Raw genomic sequence first — 24,597 nt, 5'->3', positions numbered from 1 at the left:
CTGTGAATTTCGAAGTTGTTCAGAAGCGTGAGTTTAACTTCATAGCATCATTTTATCAGGTAATGTAATAGGTATTTAAATGATTCACCAGATGATTATTACTTAAAATCTATGGCTAAATTGAAATCAGATCCCATATAGTCTAAATATGAAGATATCATTCATCAAGCCGTATTTCTTCCCTGGAAGGACAATGAATCAATTAATGTACTTCTAATCATTTAAGAAAAGCTCCATATTCTCTCTGCAAATCACAGCAAGTATGATACAACGATCCATACTAGCTATTTCAAAATGCTGTTTATGGACTGCTATTTATAATGCATATCAAAGGAAAACAGGCAGTGCAAAGGTTGAAAGAAACAGATTCAAGAACAAAACTTGTTGTCCTTCAGGCAGTGAAGGTCAGGGCACATAACGGAGTAGTCACACCAAACCTCCCAAGGGACATGCATTTGACACACATTCTGGTGCTATTTTCTGGTCCATCATGGAGTTATACAAAGCACTGTGCATAGTTAAGAGACTGCCTTTTGTCTAGCTTCCAAAAGAGAGAGAAAAGATGCAAGCAACAAAGATGATTATACTTAAATTTCACATGCAATGATTAAGACTGGGCTATCCACAAACAGCAAGAGCTCAAACAGCTGAGCAAACCTAGCATTCAGGAGTCCTCTTTGCCCTTGTCCCATCAAACCTAATTATATTTAAAAATAATTTTCTGTCCTCCAGAGATAGTGTGCGCCGTTGGAAGATAACTAAATATGATGCCTGGAACAGTGCTATCACGGGGAAGTGACTGTGAAATATTAGAGCCCAGTACATACCAATATAGATGTAGGAACAAGTGGAGGAGCATTCCAATCCCTTCATCCTGTTTCTTTCACATGGATAAAGCAAGAAGGATTAAGCATAGGAGAAATTACTTATTTAGAGGCACAGGACCTTTACAGGACAAAAGTCCTAGCAAGTCTCTTATGCACAGTTTTGCTCTGTGAGGTTAGGAGAAAGAAATATTTTCCTCTCAAACAGAGCGGCAGTAGAGCCATGTGGATGCAGCAGCATTCCCAGCTGCTACATCCCTTCTTCTGTGGACATCCACATGTGTCATCCATGTAGTCATGGACTGCTTTGATCCATCTGCTCTCTGATTACAAATCTTTCCTTTCTGTTCAGCAGAGGGTAAACTACATCAGGCTGTATAGTGATGTCCAAAAGTAAGAAATTCTATCTCAGGTTCCCCACATCTTGCTCTAGCCTTCTCATAACAAATTTTCTCTGGTTCCATTTATCAGGGCCTTCTTTGGATTTGAACAAATATCTCTGAAGCTATGGCCATCCTTTCTTCTCACACAGGTACCATTTCTCCTGCCCTGCAAAACCCTTTAAAAAACCAAAGCTGCTTAAGCACTCTTTGTAAGGGATTCAAGAATCTGGCTAAGGTTTTCTCCCTCTTTTGCCTTCCCACAACCCTCCATTCTCATGTCCAAGCATTACAGCTGTGATTTGCTAAAACACGCAAATTAAGCTCACTTTTTAGAGATTTGGAGTGGAATGTTAGCATGTGCTTAAAGTTGAGCATAGGTATAGTGTTTGACTGAATAGTCATGACTTATGATCAACACTCAGAAACAGACAGTAATCAGAATGGATGTCAATTTATTGGGAGCTTATGTAGCCTGCTGAAATAGGGCTCATGTTACAGTCAGCAGTTGTCTTCTGTAGATCACCTCAGAAGTGACTCCTTTCCCAAATTAGATAAGTCTATGGTTATAGTAATTAGTAATTATTATAATTCTTTAAAAAAATATCAAAAAAATCTTATTTTTACATTAAAAACGTTGCTGTAATGATAGATTTCCTATAAAGAAAAAGGCACATTTCATTAAAATTAAAAGGCATCATCAAGATTCAAAAAGGATTATTATAAAAATAGAACTGTGCTCTAAAGCTTAACTTGGAGTCTTAGATTTTTTTTTTTAACTTTATCAAGTCTAGGTTGTTTTTTCAGTTCATGAAGAAACTGAGACATGAAAATGGCATTTTTAGCCAGTAACTCATACATTTAGATTCCTGGGTTTAGGTTTTGGAAAAAATGCACCTAGTTGTTTTCTTATTACAATACTGCTGGTTTTGTTCACCGGTCCATGTTTTTCTTGGAATGTGGCAATGATGTGGAACGTTTTAAATTAGGGGTTTTACTTTTTACCATCCAGTGTCTACTAAGTAAGTCCATCATCTAATTCTAAAATTGTGAAGCAGCAAACATACACTTGTAGCCAGCAATACATATATATTTTTACTCCAGAGAAATGATTTTCTGTTCTAAATTTACTGCAGAAAGTTTCAGAGACAAAAGAAAGGCTCATTGCCAAACCTAGATTTGCTTCTTTATAATAATACTTTAGGTCTCTTGAAATATTGTAACTAAATATTGTGAACTACTGAGAAGTTTCCATCAAAGCTATAATCAGTAATAGCAGTTGCTAAACTTCAGCTGATACAAAATCAGAATCTTTTGCATACAGTTGTTCAAAATGAAACTATGGAACAAATGAAGGCATTATATTAGATGCAAATATTAATCAAAGTCAGATTTTTTACTCTAATTACAAACAGTTTTTGAAATATGAGCCATGAAATATATTAAAAAGATAGAGTATATAATCCCTGCTACTGCAACCCACTGCATATTTTACCACCCATCACAACAATCACTATTGTCTGTTGAATGCACATGCTGTTTGGAATATGTACTGACGGGCACATTAACAGGGTCGAGAGAACCTCAAGAGGTTTGGATTTGGGGTTTGGTTTGAATAAGAAACTTAATGTTGGAATTATAATTTAATACTTATTTGAAGTCCTGGAAGGTTATCCATATGATTCTTTCTCTTAAAGTCAGAATGGTTTGTCTTGTGATTGAGACATTGGGCTGGGTTCAGCTCCCAGGTCTGCTACGCATTTGGGCAAGTCACTTCATCTGTTGAGAAATCTCTAGTCCTAAACTTGGGGCTAATAACACAGTGATTCACTGTCCCCTTTTGTCTTACTCTTTGGTTAGATTCCAGGCCATTTGAGCAGTTACTGTCTCTTATCATATGTAGAAACAGCGTACAGAATTTCAGAGTCCCAATCTCAACTGAAACTTTTAAGGACCACTGTAAATACTAATAGCCATGCCTAACTGCTGCTTTTTTTCAGAATGAAAAAAAAAAATCCCCCTCTCTTCATCCATTATTTTTTTCAGAAGTTTTGGATTCCACTGCTTGCTGTGTTCCCAGAAAGAAAGAAAAGGAATTTTAAAGTTCCAGTGTATATCTCCTTAGGAAGACTTCTGACTAATACATTTTGCCTAATACAGACTGAAAACAGCACAGTAAAATGCTTCCTTGGTGGTCTTTGAAAAGACCACTCAGTAGGACTCTCCCTGGCTGCCTTTACAGGTGAGGCCACCCTATTCACAAACCCGGAACAACCTGGAGAATTTTGTGTTTTTTCCTTTGGCAGAGCTGAATACACTAAAAAGAAATACCAAACAGTCCAATATGGGGGATTACTGTGGACATCTCAGAACCACAAACTAAGATCAATTTCAGTTTGATTTGAATGTTCTTTGACTGACATTGATAGTGGTTTTAAAGAGGATTTACTAAGTAGGAACCAGAACTGTACCATTTTAGAAACAGCTTATTTGGAAAAAAAAAAAAAAAGAATTATGTAATGGCTGTGAAGGTGTAGATGTTCTTTCCCCATGTTTCAGAAGCCTTTCGTCAAAGTGGACTCTCATTTGGATGAAGAAAAAGGAAATTATTCCCCACCTGGTCTTTTAGAACACTGTGAATTGGGTATCGTCTTGAAGACCACAGACTTGCACATATCAGATTGCACTGCGTATGCGTTTGAGCTGCCCCCTCCTGCTCATCTCTCTTCGATTTCCCTCAGGTAAGAGTTTCTAATAGTTTACTCAGAAAGCTCCAGTAATTTCTAACTATAGAATGAGTTTTGAGCAGGTGCATGTGAAAAAGAGGATAGTTCTCATCTAGGCAGCATGGCTTGATTATCTTTGGAACTGGCACTGGTCCTCTCTCAGGATGATGGGAAATAATACCATTTTATGGGTGACATATATATTTGTTTTCATCTAATAAGGCTCAAACAAAGACCAAAGCATCAACACTCGGAGGGTCCAGCTGACAGGGTTGTGGGCAAGAGACTGAATTGCATCTACAGCTATGGATATTCTATTTTGAAACACAAGATATGATAGATGATGGGAAGTTTTGCCCTTTGAAATCCCATGCAAAAACCTTCACAACAAGAGAAGTTCTCATATAATAATTTCTCATTAGGAATTTTTACTCTCCAAGCACGTCTGTGCCAAACCAGTCACCTCTCCCTCTCTTCCCCCCTTCCAGCAATATTGTATTTGTAGACAGGGAAAGATAAAGATTTAAGGATTTGGTTTAGTTTTAACATACAGTAAGACCATAGTTAGGAATAACAAAAGTCCGATGGTTTATAAGTTCTGTGAGTAACATCAGCCTGCTGTATATATTGATAGGACTAGTGTTACCTTGAGCTGCTTTTGGACTGGATTTGTTACTAGAAAGACTTACCCTCATTGCACGGGTTGATATGTTAAACTTGGAAAATAAAATGAGCAGGTAAGATAGTACTCCAGTTCTGTTCTTCCTCATGTTTATACTTTAACCTCTCATCAGCTTGTATAATGAGGAACAGCTGCAGAACAGGGAGAATCTATAAAAAAATAAAGAAACAACACAAAGTCACATTTCTGTAGTATTAACTAATATTTTCATGTGTGCGCACACTGGAAATGATTGTGCCAAAATATTCCCTTCTGTGAACATTCTGAGTGTCAGTTACATTTCACTTACTTATGTGCTTTTTTGGGAGGCAAGGTTTTCAGCACACTCACCAAAATGCCCCAAACTGAAGAAAATAAACTGAAATGAAAATTGAAAACAACAATTCAAGTTTTATTCTTAATAACACTTATGGTAGCTGATGGTTTTCATTCCACAAAACGAGTTATTTTTTCTCTTTTATAAGCCTATTCTCAGAAAGGCACTAGATATTCATGTTCAGTATTATATTTTCCTTAGACCACTTTTCAGATATCCGTACTTCTGTCAGAAATGCCATTTCCAAATAGGATGGGAAGGATTTTTAAAAAGAACAGTGTGAAACTAACACCCACATTCAGACTCACAGTATGCATTCGTATAATTTATTGTTGTATCAAATAAATGTGTCTTTCATAAAGACATTGCTATTTCTTTATAGAGCAATGATGCATGGAAATTTATTTAACCAAACACTTCTTTGTGTTCATTTCCTATGATAGCACTATTACAGTGGTTATTTGAATAGTATCTAAACCATATGGAGAACTTGGTTAGGAAGACAGATGGTTCTTTTTCAGTGGGGCTTCATCACTTTACATAAAAGGTAAATTTCCTTCTTTGGAAACACACTTTATGATGAGGCTCGCTCTCAGTACACAACAGTCAAGGGACTTTCAGCTCTGTACTGAAAGCCATACAGGTAGGCTTCTGTACCTGAGCTGTAAAGTGCTGGTCAATAAATGTTTCCGTTTCCAGACAAAGATTAGATTTCAATACCAATAAAGTTGAAAATTGCAGTCAATAAGTGAGCTACTTCATTCCAGTATCAACCCATAGGCAACTATATACATATAGTGGAGGAATCTGCGATAGTACTGTGGAGGGAGGAAAACATGGTAGAGATCTTTTTATTGACAGATAATACAGTTTCAGAAATCCAAAAATGCACACTCAGGTGTGCTTGGTTTTCCCTGCTTGAAGTTAGCATAGCAGCTGAAGAATGTCACATCATCAGCCTACATGCTGGAGGTGAGATTCCAAATTCTGCCACTAAGCTTGGTTCCACATACTGCAAGGTAATTTAGGCATGGTGAAGATGTGAATTTTACTATGCACTGAATAATGAATGAGACAAAATGTGAAATACGGACTCTGTTGCTCACTGGTTTAGGGCACTTTGCCTGGGATGTGGAAAAACATAACCAGCTTCCAGTTCTTCTTCAATTTAATAAATAAATAAATTCTGCAAAATTGAATGGAAGCCTTGTCTTGACAGGTGAGGAAAGGGTTTCCTCATTGCATTTCTGAGAAAATGATATTCCAGTCAAAGTACCTAGCTTCAGCTGAAACACAACACAGTTAGGAGCTTTTCTTTGAGGGGTGGAACTTCCTTGGCATTTTACATTAATTAGTCTGGACAATTTCCTCCACCTTGCCTTCCTTAATCCAATTAACATAGTGCCATTTTTTAATGAATTTTACTCTTTGGTACTTAACTTAGCCCTTGCATTGTATCCTATACTTCATGTGTGTCCTTAGCTTGGATTCTAAGCATGACGTAAATTCTACTAGCTGGCAAAGTACTTAGAAGACTTGTGTTAAAATACAAAAGTTTAATTTGTGATTCTCCCTGTGAATACCTTAGGAAATATATATTCTTTTGATCTGGACATGTCAATTACTATTTGGTACTTGCATATGTCTTCAAGTAGAGTGCAGAGGCCCCAAATACTTTTTCAGTGTCCTTTGTGCTAAACAATGCAGATGCACACAAAGAAACAGTTCTCACTTCAACAGACTTCCCGTATACGCACACAAAGAAAACAATGAGAGAAGCCTGTACTGTGTATTTCAGAGTTAAGTTAAATTTGCTTTAAAAAAAAGAAACGCAGCTCCTTTTGCTTGCCAGAATCGTGCTGCTAAGACACTGCAGTATCACAGTATTTTTTAAAATTACTTCTTTAGGAGTGCAACTGACATATCAATGGTTCCTTTTTCAGATTTCAGCGGCAAATGTTCACACACATTATACATATGTTTAATTTTTTATACTGTGATTACAAGATGAGGCTCCAGCCCCAGGATGCCTTCATTAATTAAATGTATCAGTTTAACATACACACAAAAAATTTACTTACAATACTGTCTTTGGGTGTGTTACTCCAGAGTTTAAAAGGGAGGTGGGGATGAAGTTTCACCAGTAGTTTTATTTTTAAAATGTAAGTAGAGCAAAGAAGGAGGTCGTGTCAAAATGTGCTCATCAGTTCTGTTGTGGTCTAAGGAACTTTCAATTTTAAAAGGTCATCTTGGGCTGTGGCTTGTGTTTTTTCCTACAAGGACTGGGGTCCAATTTTCAAAGGCTTATGTTTTCGCACTAGAGACAGGCACAGTGGGGAAGCTAAAGGAAGTTTAGCCACCATGGCACTGTATGTCTTCTGGGGCCATAACCAACTCTCACTGCTCCAGGGATGTTCTGACTATTACCTTACCTCCCAAGAGGCTTTATGAACTCCTGCTGCAGAAATTAGCTGTGTAATAATTGTTGAAACCTACTAGCTGGCTGCAGGAGATTCTGAGCACTTGGAGCTGGACAAGTGAGGGAGGCTGTGTGACAAAGGATTGCTCAGTCACTACTTCCATCCACTATTCTCTGCTAGTAATAGTGTCACAGAGGGCTTTTTTTTGATAGCTTGAGCCATCCCTTTCACCTGTTGCAATGACATCATGGTTAACCCCTTAATTTGCTGAGGCAGCAAAACATCTCAAGCCTTTGTATGCAGGTGGCTTCCCCCGTCCCTCCACTTCCCCCCCCCCTTCCCAAGGAGCCTGCTGTCAAAGAATAGACTAATATGAGGTGACTAATTCTTCACTACATATTTTCTGTGTTGATGTCCTAAAGAAAGACTTTGGTTTCTTAAATGTCTCTAGTGTAGTAGTATTTCTAACAGATTTTGTCACATCGAGTTCTTCATAAGGTTTCCATGTTAGGCTTCTATGGAGGTACAGATCTTGATAAAGTTACTGGTTCAGAATATCAAGTTACTGGTCAAATGTCAAGGTGTAAGCCTCTTTAACATCACTGGTTAAGTATGCCTTGTTGGGTTATTTAATGTTGGGAAAAGAAAATACTCTTGAGCAGCATGCCATCATGTTGAAAATGGTGTTCCTGTGTGATGTTGGTTCTTCAGTACCTGGAATGATATGAAGGAGCAGGCACTTTGGCAGCTGATGATATGAAGAACACTACTTTAGTAAAGACTACATTAAACCACAAGCTTCTGGTATCTTATTTACTCAGTGCATAGCTGGACTCTGTTCTTAAGGCTATTTCTGCATTATAGCCACTGACAGGGCAACGTTCAATACATGAACAATACTAGCAGTAGGACTCAAAACTGAGCTCAGCCTCTCACACTTGCTTGTTATACCTCTGATGATACTCTATCTCTTTGGCATTCATTACAGGAAGACAAGTAAAGGGACTCTCCAGGCTGCCTTGCCAGTAGCTCAGTGAAACACTTGCCTCCTGTCCTCCCCCCTTCACAATCTCCACCTTATTTCAAGGACAGCTCCCACTAGGCAAGCACTGAAAAAACTAGATCTCCTCCAGCTCTTCAAAGACAGTCTTAAGTACTGAATTGAAAAGTCACTCTTTCTTTCTTGCTCAGTTAACACAGAGATGGAGAGCATTCACACTTACGCTACAGGGGTGTCTTTGCAACCAGAATACAGACATAATCAACCACTGAGATGAACACACCTTTTCCCACCATGAGGGTGTTCCACCAGGCAGAAAGCAGCATAAAGGCAAAAAAGAATGGAAGGAGCAGGCATGAATCATAGTTGGTTTTGACACTTTCCGGGAAGAGGGTGAAGGGGTGATGTGAGTGCTACACCCTGTTCTCCAGATGATATAAATTCTTCTCTAATGCGGACTGATTTGAAAACACATGAACATACCTGAAAACAAGGCCTAGAACTCAGCACTGCAAACCTGTAGGGAAATGTCCTCATTCCTCAGCAACACAGACATGCCCATTCTGAGCGCTCTTTTTCTAGCCTCCTGAATCACATAGATTCAACAGCACCAAAGTCTTAATCTTGCTCTATATCCTTTTTTTCTTTTCTTTGGCTGAGGTTGGAAGGCACCTCTGGAGATCATCTAGTCTAACTCCCAGGCTCAAAGCAGGGTCAGCTAGAGCAGGTTGCCCAAGGCCATGTCCAGCTGGGCTTTGAATGTGTCTGAGCGTGGAGTCTCCACGACCTCCCTGGGCAACTTGTGCCAGTGCTTGATGACCCTCACAGTCAAGAGATTTTTTTTTTTCTTAAGTTTAAGGGGTATTATTTCCTGTATTTATTTCGATTTGTGCCTACTGCCTCTTGTCCTGTCAATGGATGCCACTTTCCTCAGTGAACAAAAGACTGCCATCCATACCTTTATTTCTGCCCCGATATGCTACTACTTGAATTAACCAACACTGAGAATCATACTTTTTTCTTTCAGGGAAGATGGGTTACAGGTTTATGAAGCCCTAAGAAGTCTTGTGACAGATGCAAAATGGTCTGTCTTTTCTCCTACCTTCTAATTCCGTTTAAGTCCAGCTCTGACCCCCCCATATCAAAAGCCATGAAAGAAGAACCACAGTAAGAATTGCTTTATACTGATATTGAACCAGGCATTCATTAGGGTATGAAGTCTCTCGTTCTCTGTCAGGCTTCTCACTACAACCTTCTCCACTTGTCTTCTAGTAGCATTTCTGTGACAGGAAATAAATAGCATAAACCTCACAGAAAGCCACACTCTGATCACTAGAGCTCTCTCCATGAGGAGTTATCTTGGGCTTCTATTCCCCCTGCTAACCATCAAATAGCTGAGCTATTTAAAAATTAAAATCATTTTTTTAAGTCTCTGCTAAGCTGAGATCTTTTCCTGGTAAGTTCATGGCTGGAGTTAATTTTTATAGCCAAGTTACCAAACAAACTGAAAATACCAGCGGTTTATAATGGAAAACCTGACACCACCTAAAGTATAATGGAGCAGGCATGCTGCTGTAATAATTCTTTTAAGCCTACTGAAACTAAGCAATGTTAATTATTAATCAAAAGCAAAGCACCCATTTTAAAGATTTTTCAGGGAGATGTGCTCATTTAATTTTCTGCTACTATGTATTACTTTATATCAGTAACTGTCATTCAAAGCCAGCAACCCTTACATGACTGTGAGGACACGGATCAGAAACCGTATCCACAACGCACATGACACAGAACCTGACAAATACATTGAACTGGTCAGCTGTGCAACCTCATTGTCTTCCATTGTGTCTTTTCCTCCTCGTGTTTTTGCCTGTCCAAACACGCTGTATTTACATGAGCTGCTGTGGGGTTTTTGTACTGTGAATAATTCAGAAAGTGAGCACCCCTGTCAGTATCATATAGTGTAGCAAAGAATACCTAAAAGAAACACAAACTGGGCCAAAATTACATGATGTTTGTTTTAAACCCATGGATACCATGCAGCTTACTCTAAAAGCTATTTTGTTTCACAGTGTTTTTATTTTTTAGCCTTTGTTGTGGAATATAAACAGCAGTTTCAATTTATTTTGTCTCTTGCCTACCTCTCACCTGGAGGAGGTAGGGAAAATCACTTTGATATGTGATTCCTTATATCTGAAGAAGTATCTGGGGAGGAGAGGTGAAAAAATCCCAGTCATGGACGGAAAACTGTAGTCAATAAAAGCTAACATGGACTTTAAAATGATACACAGTCACACAAAGTTTTTAAAATGTATACTTAAAATGGTCTTATTTCAGTGTTCATCTTCTCTATGATCTTGGTCATTGGTCTGGAACGATATACTATTTTCTGTTCTCACTACAACCTTAAGGTTGCTGTGAATTAATTGTATGCTTCTTTCAGGCCTCATTACAGTCTTTGGCACAAGAATGACTTTTCACAGAAGTAAGTGCCAGGATGTTCTGATTCTCATTGAATATTCTCATTAATCCATTCTTAGGACAAAGACTAATGATAAAGAATAAGCACAGATATTAATTATTTTATTTCTCATGGCGATCCTGGGGATGTAATGAGAATGGAATGATCACCCCTTTTTGGTTCTTACAGTAAGGGGTTTTTTTTTTAAGTATAGAAAAATATTCAAAATTAATTTATTCTTGTAATTAAACTGCAATAAGACCAGAAGCTTAAAACATATCACATATTAATTCATTCTGGTGCCAATTTTAAGGACCCAAAAGTGTAAGTGCCAATTAGAGTGCACAGAGCAGAGGATATAGGTCAGTGCAGAACAGAGCATCAGAAATGAATTTTTGGAAAATTTATACACAGAAAATAAATAAAAAATAACAGTATAGCCCCAACATGGTAACAAGAGGTAATAACATTATAGATTATCTGTGTGTTGGCATTTCTGTTCATTTCCAATGGGTCTTCAACATTGGTAGCTGTGCACTAATACAGTTCTTTACAGTTATAAATGTCTTTCATCTCAATATGGATGACATATTGACTCTCACTGTAGTTTGTAACAAGTCAACAAATAGACTGTACCTCATCAGACAAACAGTCTGTTTTTCAAAGACAGCTAACGCTATCACTATTATTTTTGATAGGCTAAGCACAGAATAAAATCTGTACAGCTTTCATGACAAATCCATTGTTGCGAGAACAAGTGCTGGACACAGGGCAAACACCATCACATAAATTTGGAATGACATTAAGGAAATCTAGGTTGCTGAAGTTGTTCAAAAGAGTACTAGGCCCTGAACACCCAACAATTTCCTCTGCTTGTGCCTTCTTCTCTTCATTTCAATTCTAGGAAGTTCTCTTAAGAGAAGGCAGGAGGGCAAATTCTGATTTTCTCTTGTGTTCCATTTAAACCCCATAATTGTTTCAGCAGGAGGCTGGTAAGAGCTTCTGGATACTGAAGTCTTTAGTGAAGTACTGACAATGCTGGCATTAACGTTGGGATGAGGGGAAGAATGCAGAGAATCCTACAAAGGCACATTGTATACTTCCAGACCTTTTTGTAGAACAAAGTTTTGTATTAATTCTCTTTTCAAAAGTGTCTCCAGTCTTTCCCACAACTTTCCTGGTTTTGGTATTATAACACAGGCATATTTTTGTTTAGAGCAAAAAGGGTAAAAGTGGCTAATTTTAAAATAATTCCTTTACTTGGAAGTAAGTATTCTATTATAGATAGAAAATGATGAAATGTTACAAAGTGAAAAGTATTCAGTGTTATAATGTGATGCACCAGACAAAAGCAATAATTGCCCAAGTGATCATCCCATTCTCAGCCAATTCCAGCTCAGTCCGTCACTGTTGCCCCTTTTACCCTCCACATACAAAACTCAAGGATACATACCTGTTGTTGGCCAACTCAGGGAAATTCAAATAAATACAAGGTATTACTTCACTGCAGTTGCAAGTGCTAAGTATTCACTGATAGTTCCATGTTTGTGTAGATCCATCCAATAGTTAGAACTAAGAAACATAAAAGAGAAATGACAGACAGGTTCCTTTTTGAGAATGTTTGTATTAATTTGGTATTTTTCACTCTTGCTGACAATCTAACTGTATCACTACAGCATTCCTTACAGCCCTATTTGTGAATACTGCAGTGTCTCTGGAAAACAAAACAAAACAAAAAAACAGTTTATGAGTTATACAATAACGGGTTTCTGATGAGAACCAAAAAAATGGTATTCCACAGACTCCATTAAAGATGAAGATTGATACCAATGCACTAAGCATTCTTATCCTATCATCTGTATTCATTAAAACAATACCAGTCAATGTCACATAACAGAGTAACACATGAGCTGGAAGCCATCAGCAGACTTTAGACATAGACATGAAAATCTCTCTAATCCAGGCACCCATTATTCTTTAAGAGGTAAGCATTGAAGAGGGTATCCTTGGGACAGGAACCTACCTACTTACTGCAGGTTCTCTAAAGACTCCCTGCATGATGGGAAATAATACAAATATCTCAATTCTGGAGGATATTGACCCATCAAAAGGAATTAACAAGACCTCACAAAGCAGTTACAATATTTGTTTCTTAAATAATATGATTTTAAAATCCCTGAGCCTAGAAAATCATCCATTAGAACAGAGGGAATATTGCAGATTCATGTTTCATTTGAAATATTTTAAAACAGTTTGGGTCATTTTTCTCAGTCACAGCACAAAATCATGCACTATGAGTAAGTGAGAGGTGCCCAAGCAAAGAGCAACCGAAATGTCTGTGGTCCATCAGTTTACAAAGTTTCTATTGCAAAATGAGAGCCCATGTAATACATTTTGGGGTTGAGAAAGCACGATGTTCTTGGAGATGGTGTAGTAATCAGAAGACTTGAAGTCTATTTGCAACACAGTATCCTCTGGATGATGTTGCCTATCATCTAATCTATTTTCTCCATCTGCCTACAAAAAAATAGTCACAGTTGCCTCAGCAACTTGAGATCTGTAGATGAAGAAGGCTGTAAGCAAAGCTAGATTTCATTCATGTATTAGAATAGGAATCAAGAGCGGCAGATCCATTTGTCAGCTAAGTCATATGGGCTTGCATCTCATTCAGCTAAGCTCATCCTAAGCAGTAAATTAAAACTAAGCCTGTATTTAAATCTTGATTTAGTCAGTGTAAAGTGAACTTTGACTCCAGGGAGCACAAACTGGGTCTTCTGCACTGATGCCATCGGTCTGCAAAATGATAGGGTTTTCAGGAATACTCTAGCAGGCTAGTTGAGGAATGGGAATGTTCACCTATTCATTGAATTTGGAGTTTGATACAGCTAACACTAAAAGGAGTGGAAGCTTTCAAGGCACCCATACGCTTATGTGTAATACTATAATCACAGAATTTCAAATTCAGCAGCATCTTAATTACATTTAAAACTTTTACTTAAGATCTTTTTTCATCCAGTTAGGAAACAGAATCATAATGCATGACCCATTTCTTTTTAATCAAAACAGCTCAAACATCAATTCGTACAGGCTAGACACTTGCAATGAAAAAGCCACAGACCAAAAACTTAATTTCCAAATCATTTCTAATTATGAATACATTGAAAAAAATTACACTTTGCAGCCAGAAAAGGGGTGGAGATTCATAAAAGTATTTGTTATAGCCCAATCTCCTAACTTTGCATCAATGTCAGAAATTTCCCCAATTTCTAAATAGTGTGATGTGAGCACCAAATTTATCTCTGATGTTACTTCCTTGACTACCATTTGAAATGCTTTCCATGGTATTACACCAAAGGTGAATGTAGTCTTGTGTCTTTTCATACATTCTATTGCCAATAAAAATACCATGACAAGGCATTAAGTAGAGTGCTTTCCCACAGTACTGTAGCACTAACTAGGGGCGGCCAAAACAAGGGAAAGTGTGCCTTTGGGAGTAGGCAGAGAATTCACTGGGACAGGTAAAAGCTTAGAAGATTTTGCAACAGTAGATGCCAAAGACTACGAGAAACTTTTTTTTGTTTATAAGTAGTGTTTTAAATAAAAATTTCAAACTAGAAATTAAATTTTAAACAACATAAGTGCCTCAGAGAACCAAGCTCTAAAGCAGTCCCTTAATGGGACTCCAGCACAGCCTTTATTTTTTTAATGCGAAGAAGGGAAACGATTTGTCATTAAACTTTAAAAATAATCAAAATAAAAATCCTTTTTGTTTTTGTGGGCTGGCAGTGTTATTAAGAAGGATTGTGTTCACTTAGTGGGTGTCCATCGGTGAGGAGAACTTCCTTATGTGTAACAGGAGTTAGATCCAAATCCAAATTTCAGCTTGTCTTGGCTTTCCTGGAGTCTGTACTTTTTCAATCATTTATGCAGAACTTCATGTCTGAATTATTTGCTAACATCTTAACCAGTGGTTTGTATATAGGCTGTTATGGACTCACTGCTTTTAGAATATGAAATAAAAAAATGGCATGCAAGACAACTGTATTAAATGGAAGACCAACACGTGCTGTCATTCCTAGGATTTGCTGTGAGAATTATAACACACTTTAATATAAATACTGAACATTTTTATGTTACCCAGTTACCCAATTCAGTACAAACCTAGAGAAAACTTAAAATGGCCATCTTCCTGCTCTGCTAGCTAAACATCAAAATTTTCTACCCTGCAGAAGACTGTGCAAAGAAGGGAAAAAGTTATCCACTTTTTGCCTTCTTTCTTTTCAGTTTCCCTGAGTAATGTGGTCCTGTAATAAGCAGATACATACAGAACAGAAACAGAAGATGCGGCAGTTAAGCATTGAGGAAATAATGTCCATTCATAAAGGACAAAGCAAAGCCAGTCTAAGATCTGTAGGAGTAATCCTTAATGGTGGAGGCCCTAAATGTCAACATCAAAGCTGTTAATAGAGTAGGGTATCTTTTAAACCAAGTCTTTAGGCCCTGCAACTACCTCTATGCCAGTAACGAGAACTAAATGAAAATAAACACGTAAGCAGTGCTCCTTGATCCACACAAGGTTTAATATATGCTGATTAGCATCAGTATTTCCAGCAACAAAATTACGCCTTTCTGCTCATCACTGGTGGACCTGTTCTCACAATATTGCTGCTTACTTTGGTAAGGAAAAGTCGTTTAGAAGTTGAATCTGTGAGTCAATGTACTGTGGTGTACACAGTGCATAGTTCCCATAAATTTAGCACGCAGGAATTTATTTCAGCAGCTACAGCTTTCAGTAGTTCATCAGTTTTGTTTTGCATGAATGTAATTCACCTTTCAGCCACCAAAGGCTTACAGTACAGGACTTGTACTGAAACAAAACTAGTACTGTAACAGCACTCACATCATGCTCCTGAAGTGGGGGGGGAAAAAACCCTGATATTTATTCCAAAGTTTTCCAAGCAGCTCAATGGAGATGTATGTCTCCGAACATTTTTAGAGCAATGTTAACATTCTGGTTGCACAAGGCTAGTAAAATTACAGTTTCAATAATGCAGCTCCAATTATATAATACAATGACGCCTCCTCCTTTTTTACTCTCTTAAAAAAAGACACCACAGAAAAGGAAAGGCTATTGAAATGCTTTCTTATTGGATCGGATAGTCACTGGTCTAATGGAAAAAGAAACACAGTGGCCTAAAATGAAATAAATCATTGCGCTTCAGAGATAGTCTTATCCATTAGAGATAGCTATAAATGAGGGGGGAGATAAAAGTCCTTTCAGTTCTTGAAAGTGCAGAGATTTGTGATTTTGTTTGGGTTTATCAGCTAACTTTCAGGAAGAAAAACCCAGTTCATTACTGGAAATTTTACCTTACCTAAGCATAAAGAATTTGGCCAAGTTTCTTCTATGCATATTAGCTTCTTTATAAAATATGGGTCAGCCTGGTTTTCACTGAAGTCCCTGGGATTTTTGACACTGATTTCAAGATGAATAGCCAGTAGGTCCTAAGCAGAGAACATGAGGGAAAAGGCATACTATCTCTTACCCACAGTACAGTTCAGATCAAATGCTGTGAGCTTCAGGGGTGCATTTCCTGATGCTCTCTTCATGCCTACTACATTTCTGTTCACAATAACCGATTTCTTCTATACTCAATTTTACAACTACGTTTGTGTGTTAGAGAGGAAATCTAATACTAACCATGGAATGCTGTCAATAATTGAGTAAATCAAGTGACTTTTTATGGCATTTTGCAAAAAAGGAAACTATTCAGGTAAACTGACAAGTCCAAATAGGAATAGGAAACCCCAGCTAAGGGCGTATGTTATGAATCACGGCCTACTACCCCTGCTGGGACTGAGAGAGAATCTTCAGCACAAAATGAATTCAAACCAGTTCACAGGGATTCTGAAAGCTAAAAAGGGAAGCCAAAATGTTGACAGCTTTATTGGAGCACATAACTCAAAATAAGCACCAATGTATTTTAAAAGACTTGAAGACTTCTTTTAATATGAATCTGATTCCCTTTAAGATACTGTCAGACTTCCTAAATAATAATACTTCATACTAAAATGTTGTAGGTGTTGGTACTTTCATCAGAATGAGGTATTTTGTTAGCTGGGCTAAAAGTATTTCTTCAGTAAGTAGTCCATCAATATATGCTGAGTTTCAGTAGCTTTTCATCCATTCAGTATTGCTGTGAGCCATGATACTACAGTGTTCATGGTCATCAAAAAATTACATAATTATGAAAAGAAAGTGTTATGTTTTTTGTATAAAACAAGTACAGCTTACAATGTTATACTTCTCTGGTTCTCTTTATGTACAGGTCCTTTCTATGAAAATTGTGGAATTTTGCCAAAGAAATGTTCTACAACTGTAAAGACTGCATACAACAGAGATATTTATGATCTACTTTTTTTCCACAGTGCATGTGCCTATACACACACACACACACACACACACACATTTAAAGGTCTTTTGATCCTTCACTGTAAGTCCCAAATATTTGGTAGAGCACTAAGAAGCATTTTTGTGGCCATGCAAGGAATACAAAGTCAGTGTTGTATGGCCCTTCTACTGTATCCATCTGTGATTGAGGGGTGGAGGAGAGGCACTGGAGTTGATGTTCTGCATAGTCCCTCTTACGCCTGTTTCTTTTGTGTTTTACTTGCCAGAAATTTAATTTTAAAATGTGCTTCAATCACCATCCATCTCTATCAAGCAAGTGTCATGACAGGGGTACATTACAGTTAACTGATTTAAAGCACATAGTAGAAATACAATGAAATGTAAAATATATGAAAGATGCTTTATTGCTACAACGATGTGACAAGTTAATGTATTTCTTATTTCATCACGGAAAGACAAGAATATCTGCTGTCCCACATATACAGAATAGATCACATTCTAAAGTCTGGATTTATTGCCAAGTTTAGTGTCTTAGCAAGGAGGAGTGATTCTCCCTTCAGTGTTGCTTCTTTTAGATTATTACAATGTAGTGAGTCCTCAAAATACTACTGGAGTGAAAAGAAAGTCATCTCTTATTAAGCATGAAAGTACAAATATCTCAACTAGGTTATTCTATTAGATGTCCCCGTAGATATAGTGGATTATTTTAAGCCCACTGAAGGGCAAAAGCTTTTTCAGAAAATGCTATACTTCATATGATGCAAAGCAGAAGTCCAGGCTGAATCAATGCAGATTCATCGGGATAGAACACAGTTCACTGCACCCAGTCACACAGCGATATTTTGATACTTGAGATGTTCCTCCTTTACCACTCCTTTTATACACCCAGCTCTCTCCTGCTTCACCATTTGCTTTATTTGTGCTCTATTTTCCAGAAATTTCATTTTGAAATGTACTGCAAATATCATCCAAACTTGACATAGTATTATCTCTGTCAAGCAAATGTCTTGATAGGGATATATGACAGGTTAATTGGTTTTACAAAAACTATCAAAATAGGAAGAATATACACAACATTGTAGAACATTACATATAACATTATAAAGTAGCTGCAAGATTTTTTTTATGCTGCAGTGGCAGAAACAGCAGGTGACAGAGCTTGAACATACTTGCATTTGCTTGGCATACCATCCAAGCCCTCCTGCCTTGTAACTACAGCCACATCTGCCTCCTAACCACCTTTATAACCAAGGTTTCTCATCAAAGAATATTGTTCAAAAAATCAGGGTCAGATTGGTAGTTGACAACCTCTTCATTCACATAGTAAATCCTGATTATTCTAGGGTTACAGATCATTTATATAATCTGATTGTTACATACTTCACAGAGCTTTCACACCTAGCAGAATATTTTGCTAACTGGATGAAAATAAAATGAATCACATCTTAGGTATGGCGGCCAGTAAATAAATAAACTGGCAAGCAAGCACAAAAGGGAGATGATAGCTGTAGAGTTATCTAAACCACTCATTATGCAGGGAATACAATGAAATAGAATTATTATTTTTCCTCAGCACAGCTTCTCTGTAAAGAAATGCCTGCTACAGATTCCCAAAAGCAAAAAAATTGTCTTTGGATGAGAATATTTCATGTCAATGAAAGTCTCCTCACAGTCTTACTGATGGGTTGATATGGATGATAGATGTAAAAACTAGCTTGCACTAGTAGCAACCACCTAAAAAAACATCAGCTGATACAAAGATGAGCAGTCTGTATTCTCAGGAACAAAGACTGAGGAGAGCACACCATTCCCATTCTCTTCCCAGTTGCCTGTGCTATCCCCAATACTGGTTTTCCACTGATTTTAAACTGGTTTTCCTGTCCATCTTCCACAAAAGCCTAAGAATTTGCCATATATCAGAGATGTGGGAAAGTGCTGCTGAACTTCAAGAGCTTTCCCCTACAACAGCCCCTTAATGCAGTACAGATGAATTTGCCTGTATGAGCTACTCTGAAGCTGCTCCAGTTTGTGCTACACACCAAACTACCTTCAATTAATACTCATCCTATTGAAGATTTTTAATAGAAAACTTTAAATGAGAAAAAAGTTGTAATCTGTAAATTTTTTCCCCTCTAAAATATTTAAGTCTCAGCAAGCCCATTCATCACAAATTTGTATTATCTGTTTAAGATTGTTAAAAACAAGACTTTCTTTTTTAAATTTCCATCAAAATTTTCTATAAGGGGGAAAAAGTCTTTTCAACTTTGGTAGTAGCTTTTTCACTTTTGTTTGCTTCATACACATGTATTCCAAATAGTATATTATGCAAAGTTACAGGTCTTCTAGGTCTGTAAATATTCTTCTTTGAAAATGGCTCATTTTCATCTGAATGTCTTCTATGACCAGTATATTCCCAGCTCATTTCTTCTTTTTAAAACATAAACAGAGAATTTTAGAAATTAGCTACTGGAGGTCATCTCTGCTTGCTTTTTCACTGTCTGAGATCTTAAGTATCAGCTCTGCCTACTTAAGGTCCATACGTAGTACAAGCCTTATCTTACAAAGTGGATGCCTGCATGCTACATCTCTGTGAGAGTATTTTCTAGGAAATTACAGAAGAAACTACAGGAAAATCTAAGCAGTTTCATAGACACTGCAAAGAAGTCGACTTGAATGATGAATTAGCATGCACTATATTTGCAGTTGCCACCAAACTAGGAGGAGAGGCTGCAAGCATCCTGGACATCAGAGCTAGAATTCAGAATGATCTTGATATCAGATACATGGTCTAAAAATAAACGTAACAACTGCTCTTGATGAGGAATGCCCAGTGTTCTAAACTCAGGTTAGAAAAAAAATCAAGAGGTAGCAGTTTTGCCAAAAGCTATCCAAAGGGATGGATGTAGAACAGTAGTCATCAATCTCACTGTTTTTTTTTGGGGGGGAAGGCAAACAGTACATTGGGATAAGCATAAACAGGAGTATCATCAGAAAAAAAATTAGGTATTCTTTGCACTTGACGCTGGTATGGCCATGGTGTGGTTTGGGACATCACATTTGAATAGAAATCTGGGCAGCCTACATTTGGTCTATTGGAGAACAGCAAGAATAATCTGGAAAACATGATCTCTGAAAAAGATTAGAAGAACAAGGGTTGTTTAGTCTAGAGAAAAGATGACTAAGAGGCAGTCGTCAAATACATAAAAGATAGCTCAAAGCAGAGAGGAATAAATTATTCTCCTTGTCCACTCTAGATAGGACAAAAATGATAGGCTTAAACTGCATCAAGGGAGATTTAGGTTGGGCATTAGGGCATACAGCCTTCCAGTGGTGAGGGCAGGTTAGCACCTGGATAACTAGGAACTCTGTGGAATCCCCAAGTCTGCAGGATTTTTAAACAAGCAGTTTAGGTATAATCAATCCAACCTAGAGGCTGGATCTGTATCCAGCCCATACTAAATGACATATTTAAGGTCCCTTCTGGTCTTATGTTTTAATGAGCATTAATGGCTCTAAACCCCCAGGTAATCAAAAGAGTATCATTTTATATCCACTAGCAGTGGGGTAATTACCCACAGAAAGCAAGACAACTGTGAGTGAGGCCCAGTATGATATCAGAAAAAGCTTCCAGTGAGCAGCACATGGTATCAGGCCCTGGATTCACTGCCCTGCATAGCTGCAAGTGCCCAGCTGAATTACTTCAAAATCCCCGAAGGACGTGTTTGGAGAGATGTGAGCGCTTCATTGGTTCTAACAGTGATTGGGAACAATTCCTCTAGGCCCTCTAGCCCTTACACTGAAGCTTTGTCTAATTTTTTGGCCCAGTGGTAATTTTTGAGGTTTCTTCATGGTCTAATTAGTTTTTCAGAGGAATCTACCTGCTGTCTATATGTCAAGGGTGTGTGTGTGTGTGTGTGTGTGTGTGTGTAAAAAGAATACAAATTCTTATGGTAACAGCATACCCAGAATTTGTCTACAAGTACTACTGATTTTTCAGGGAAGCCTCACTGCATTCTTGTGAAGCTACATGGTTTATTATTCCTGGTTTAAACAGCCTTGAAGCTATGTTTCAGATTTCAAAAGGGCAAGAGAAGGTGAGTCACCATTAGTGAAAGGATTGGATTTTGCTACTGGAAAGTGTTTCTAAAATAAAGTTTAGAGTTTGTTTCCTTTTCTCCTACCAGATGTTTAAGGAAAATCCATGTGCTTATTTTGCCTGAAATTCCTTTGAAAAATATAATAGCAGTCCTTTCTGCTTATTCACATTTAGCATAAAGACCACAAATTGAAAGAACTAGAATTGCATTTGTAATGCATGTGTTCACTAACTGAATTTAAATATAACCTTGATTGTCTCCTCCTCAATGTTAGAATCCTGACTCTGTGTAAATAGTGCTTGGATCAGAGCATGAAATGGTGCCCACCTCATCCTGCCTTTAGTAGAATTACCTTGATACTACCAGTTTAAGAGTAAAATAAGGCTCATTATTTATTGCTCTCATACTTTGTGTTTTACTCTTTCAGTGTGACACAAATAACAACAGAATTGTGCACTACTCACATAAACCCAGTTCTTAAAGACTGAGGGACTCGGGCACTTACAGTAATTGCCTTAAAGGTATTTTTATTTCATGCTTATAAAAATTACCTTGACTTTGAAAACTTGATGCCACTATACAAGGTTATTTACATTTTGACTTAAATTGTATTTGTGTATGCAAATGCAATATGGGGGAGGGTTTAAAAAACTGGCAAGTAAATCCTAGTGCACTCAGAGGTAGAAATTATTATCCATTTATCTATAATGATTAACAGTTAAAACACTCTCTGATGTTTCCTGTGTCTTGGGATGAACAGAAGCTTTTGTTTTCCTGAAATAAAAAGCCACTTTTTTTTTTTTTTTTTTACAGTAAATGCCTTAAATGGGGCCACGTCATTCTCATGGTACAAAGCCAGAGAAATTTAAAATTACCCATCACATACACCATCAAAGAGTAAGTTAAATCCATAAGCCTTGTTTATGAGACATTAACACAAATATGGATTAAAAAAAGATACAAAATTATATGGTATGTATTAACTTACATAGGGAACTACAGAGCAAGATGAATAACAAGTAGCTAAGGTGGCTACATATAAACTTTAAATCTCACCTCAAAAAGTCTGTGCTGAAAATAAAGGCATGACAAGCCTTTCCACTGGCTGAGATAGGCCTTAATAAAACAGGGACCTGATAAGATGGCACGGTATCATCTGTTTTAAGAGCAGCATCTACCCCTTACAATTGCACGTCTTCTACAGGTACATATAGTCTAACTTTGCTGATTGAGAAACAACATTTTTGGTTGGTCTATATAAAAACAAAACAACGCACCAAACTCGGAAATGTGACTAGATGCCCTGCAAAGGTTTAAGCATCCATAACGACAAAAAATTCCAGTCACAAATGAACAGACAACATTAGAAAAGCCTTTTTGCCTAGCTGATGTTGTGAAGATCTTGGCACAAGTGAGGAAGAGAGGATGGGTTTGATTTGGTTTGTTTTCTTTTTCCTATGGAAACATTTCTTCTTTTTTTATTTAGGCTTCACACTTTTCCTGGGGCCTCTGGGCTCCTGTCCAGGCCAAGATACTTCACAATTGACTTTGATTTTCTGAGGTAAGTGATCTGTCGCTTTCAAAGCAGTTATAGGAGGGGTCAAGAGTGAGGTGGCGCGGTATGGCCTCACTCTGGCTCCTGCCTCCCTGACATTGTACACGCTAATGCAATGTGAAGTAGCACGTCTAAATAGCCTGTCAAACTTTTTTGATGTTAGCAAACCCACAGATGGGATTCATTTCCACACTGTTCAAAAAACGTAAACGATACAAGGACATTAAAGAGCATTAAACTACTTGATGACATTTTGGTCACATTAATGAAAAGTGGCGTTTATAAACTACTAGGAAAAACGGGGGGTGGGGAGAATAGAAGGGAAAGAGAGAGAAAAGGAGAAGTGAGGCGGGGAAGAGGAATTAAAATCAATCAAAAAAAAAAAAAAACCCAAAGGGACCTGAACAGTCTCTGGACATTATCAAAGAAATTATGACCTTAAAAATGAAATAAACCCCAGTGTGAACTTTTCCTGTGTGCTAATGCTTGGGTGTAAAGGCCCACCACGGGCAGGGATCCCTGAGGAAGCAGTATAACCGCTGTTCAGGGCTACATATGCATCTGTTCACTCATAGGGGCTAGTAACTTCCCACTTACGGCACCCCATCTGTGCCAGTGATCCAAGTGTTACTGAATGTAGGAAAGGGTATCAAAATCCAACTCATCATCTTAGTTCTCCTCAGCTGAGGCTTAATTTGACATTCAGCGACTTATATGAAAAACATCCTGTAGTATCCAAGAGCATTAAGTCACACCACAGACTCTGCAGCCGGAATGGATTCCAGCGTGCAGGTCGGAAGAAGGAGCACTGACGGCAAGCAAGCAGCAGGCTACACAAAGCTCTGAGATCCAGTCTTGCCGCTCCCGCGCCTATACGGCACACTGCAATAAGAGGCAGGGCCCCTCTATGTAAACAGGATAAGCAGCTGCTGGTTCATTGGGGCTGCTGCACCAGGATGCCAGCCTTGCTGGGAAGGAGGGCAGACAGGAGACACACTGCTCCGGCTATGCCACTGCCACTAGCAGCCACGGCATTTTTTTTCCCAGCATTTGTGGTTAAATTAATTGTTAATGACAAAGGCAACCTTCACTCTGTGTGCTTTCCTGCCCATATTTGGATCCTTTACAAGGTCCCCCTTTTCTGCCCTCTCCTCCCCCTCACCATCCCCTCCCTTTCTCTGATAGGAAATGCAACCCGAGATGTGCGAAAAAACAGTGCGCGTATTGTCGTTTAATTGGCCCCTTGCTCGGGCGCATCGGGCCTCAGCGCGTGTGCTGTAGGGTGTCTGCTCCACAACAGGAAAGAATAAACCCAGACTCAAATCATAGGAAATTCATCAAATATGCTTCTTAAAGTTCTGTCTTTCAAGGTCTGTTTCCCTGCCATATGATCTCTATAAACCAAATTACTGCTGGCCTGAGTACAAGACTGGAGGCGCCTGGGGCTAACATATAATGAATGCCAAATGCATGTGACAATAGGCTGATCATGGAGAAGAATTGAAAATTTTTTAAGTAGTTCTTTTATTTCATTTATAAAAAGCAAACTGACTACACTTAATACATTTAAAAGGAGCCAATCATTTCCCTGCAGTTCCAGACCCATGTAACAAACCTTTTCTACCAACCCCATTAAAGTGCTAGGACATAAGATACTTTGGAATAAGGCTGAATAAGGTACAAAATAGAAAATAAATTAAAAATACGTCATTTTAGGTTGGGAGGAA

The 24,597-nt window shown here is 38.0% G+C and overlaps 1 long non-coding RNA gene across 1 annotated transcript in view; it reads right to left on the bottom strand.

Moving 5' to 3' along the window:
* Positions 1 to 12,360, bottom strand: part of LOC106497049 (uncharacterized) — a 46,176-nt gene extending 33,816 nt beyond the window's left edge. Inside the window, exons 1-3 of the long non-coding RNA XR_001294720.1 lie at positions 12,260 to 12,360; positions 10,487 to 10,550; positions 4,620 to 4,761 (exon numbers count right to left, since the gene is read on the bottom strand). This is a non-coding gene — a long non-coding RNA (uncharacterized lncRNA). The remainder of the gene's footprint in view (positions 1 to 4,619; positions 4,762 to 10,486; positions 10,551 to 12,259) is intronic.
* Positions 12,361 to 24,597: the final 12,237 nt, after the last annotated feature.

Source organism: Apteryx mantelli, chromosome 4, assembly GCF_036417845.1.
Source record: "Apteryx mantelli isolate bAptMan1 chromosome 4, bAptMan1.hap1, whole genome shotgun sequence".
In the NCBI taxonomy this organism is placed as follows: domain Eukaryota; kingdom Metazoa; phylum Chordata; class Aves; order Apterygiformes; family Apterygidae; genus Apteryx; species Apteryx mantelli.
The sequence above is the reverse complement of the archived record's forward strand: the minus strand, read 5'-3'. Positions and strand labels throughout refer to the sequence as shown.